Raw genomic sequence first — 3,038 nt, forward strand, 5'->3', positions numbered from 1 at the left:
AGTATAAAGACAGTCAACTAGATCAACAAAATAGAGAGCCCAGGAATAAATCGTTACCTATATAGTCCCATTCTCTTTGACAAGGGTGCCAAGACTACCCAAGTGGAACAGACAGTCTCCTCCACAATTTTATTTTTGGTAAAACCAGGTATATATACATAAGAGTTATTTATTTATTTATTTTTATACATAAGAGTTAAATTGGACCCTTATCTTTTACCAGATACAAAAATTAAACTAGATTAAAGACATAAAGATAAGGCCTAAGTCTATAAAACTCTTAGGAGAAAACAAAGAGGGAAAACTTCATCATGTTGAATTTGGTAATGATTTCTTGGAATATGACACCAAAAACATAGAAAACACAAAAAGGGAAAAATAGGACTACATTAAACTGAAAAACTTAGGTGTCAGGGGCTCAATCAACAGAGTGAAATGGCAAGTTACAGAATGGGAGAAAATATTTGCAAATTATATATGTGATAAGTGATTGACATATCCAGAATAAATAAAGAACTGCTACAACACAACAAAAAAATCATATATTCTGATTAAAAATAACCAAAAGGCCTTGAATAGACATTTCTCTAAATAAGAAATACAATGGCCAATAAGCACATGAAAAGATGCTCAACATTAGTAATTGCCTGGAAAATGCAAATCAAAAAAGCAATGACATATATTACCTCATACTCATTAGCATACCTAATAACATTAAAAATACAAAGAGAATAATTAATGTTGGTGAGTATGTAGAGAAATTGGAACCCTTGTTACATTATCTATGGGATTGCTATGGAAAGCTGTATGGCAGTTCCTTAGAAGTTAAAAATAGAACTATATCATATGATTAAATAATCCTGCTTTTGGATGTATATCCAGAAGAATTGAAAGTAGGAACTCAGAGATATTTGTATATCCATGTTCATAGCAACACTAGTCACAGTTCCTAAGAGTAGAAGCAATCCAGATGTTTACAACAGATGAGTGGATAAATAAAATGTGGTATATACATACAATGGAACATTATTCAGCCTTAAAAAGGAAGGAGTTCTTCCATGTTTTCATATGCTACAACATGATGGACCTTGAAGACATTATGTGGAGTGAAATAAGGCAGTCACAAAAGGACAAATACCATATGGTTCTTTTTATGTGAGGGATGTAAAATAATATAATTCATAGAAACAGAAAGAGTGGTGGTTATCAGGGGCTGGGGGACATGAGAGTTGTTTAATGGCTATAGTTTCAGATCTGCAAGATGAAAAAGTTCTAGATATCTGTTTCACAATAATATGGATATACTTAAAACAACTGAACTAGAAATTTTAAAATGGTTAAGATGGTGAATGTTTTTCTCTTAACAGCACTGTGGTTTTATTAACCATTCAGGTCTAGTAGCATCTGGTAAGATCAGGACAGAATTGGGGTTTAAAAGTGAACAGATATTAAGCATCTAGTAGTTTGAAAGAAGTCACTATATACTCTTTTCACAAACACGTTTTCACAGAACCAGTATGGTACTAGCCACTAGCCCAGGACGCCAAAGTGTACTAAAGTAGAAGAGATGCAACAAGAAAAAATAGCTATGTTAGAAAGACTTCAATACTTTAGAAAAAGAGTGCAACACTCAATTTTTCCCCTTTGGCTCCTAAAACATTGTACAGTCTAGATCTACCTATACAGTCCTGCATCAGTTTCTAGAATATTGGACAGGAGGGCAAAAATAAAATGATACTGACCAGTACAGTCTTTGGGTATTTGGGAAGGGGAAGGGGAGAAAGTCAGTTCACAGAACAAATTAGTTTTGTCAACAGGATCTTTGAATTCTTTTTTCTTCCATACTTCTTCAAGTCACACGTCCTCTCTCTGGCGCTCCAGTTTGGCAGCCGTCTGTACCTCTTGATTCTCTTTGTTGGCTTCCATTTTGTGGGTCAGCTTTTCTCCCACCATTTACTGAAGTTATTCTTTTCTTCTGTTGCTTTTTGAAGCACTTCTTTCTCATGCTTTCATTTCTCAGCAAGCTGCTTCAAGACCTCAGCTTCATGGGACTTGAGTCATTCTTCTGCAGCTTCTAATTTATTCTGAATTTCCTCCAGGGAAAGAATCCTTCTTCTTTGGAAGGAGAATGGGGAGTTCTGGGATGGATTCTTTTGAATGAGGGCTGAGAATCAGCTCAAAAGCTTTTGCCTGAGGCATATTTCTCCAGTTCTTTCACTGGCATATCAGAAGAAGTCATGACAGCAGACAAGAGACTGGCAGTGCATTCAATGGAATCCACTGGCAAGGAAAACAGCTCAGTCTGAGCCACCTGGCCATGCTCTCCAAGATGGTAAATTTTCTGTTATGTATTTTTATCACAGTTTTAGAAACTTTAAAATATGATGCAGTTTTTCAACTCTGTGTGTAGATTCCTTTTTAAAATATTTTATTTATTCATGAGAGACACAGAGACACAGGCAGAGGGAGAAGCAGACTCCTTGTAGGGAGCCCGATGTGGGACTCGATCCCAGGACCCTAGGATCATGCCCAGAGCCAAAGGCAGACGCTCAACCACTGAGCCACCTAGGTGTCACTGTGTGTAGATTCTGATGTATTGATTGACTCTATGCCACAGTTCATTTCATAAATCATTTTGACCATAAAGACATCTTCAAAATTTTATCTGTTTTCTTCCTCCACTGGTAGGAAGTATATAGTCTTATTTTGCAGAAGGGAAAATACAAACACAAGCAAACAGATCCCTTTATCTTCCATGTGGTTCATTTCCAGATTACTTTAGAAATTGACTTAACTAAATCAATCCCCATCTCTTCCTGATTCCAGTTCTTTTCAGCTTAACTTTGAGAGGGTCCCAAGAAGGCGTATGAAAATGTCAGAATCTATCTTCTGCACCTTACGCCATTAGAAAATTTCTATCACTGTGTGTGTGCCCTTCCATTATAAGTACAGTACAATTCCACAGGTTTATTTGTGAAGGAAAGTGAGGAATAGAAAGAAATGCAGGTTGGAAGGAACAAAATGACATCTGATATTCA

General features: G+C 36.2%; 1 pseudogene; it reads right to left on the minus strand.

Annotated features, from left to right (window-relative positions):
* Nucleotides 1–1,674: 1,674 nt before the first annotated feature.
* Nucleotides 1,675–2,326, minus strand: LOC112916546 (stathmin-like; annotated as a pseudogene).
* Between the last annotated feature and the right edge of the window lie 712 nt (nt 2,327–3,038).

This window comes from Vulpes vulpes, chromosome 3 (assembly GCF_048418805.1).
Source record: "Vulpes vulpes isolate BD-2025 chromosome 3, VulVul3, whole genome shotgun sequence".
NCBI lineage: Eukaryota > Metazoa > Chordata > Mammalia > Carnivora > Canidae > Vulpes > Vulpes vulpes.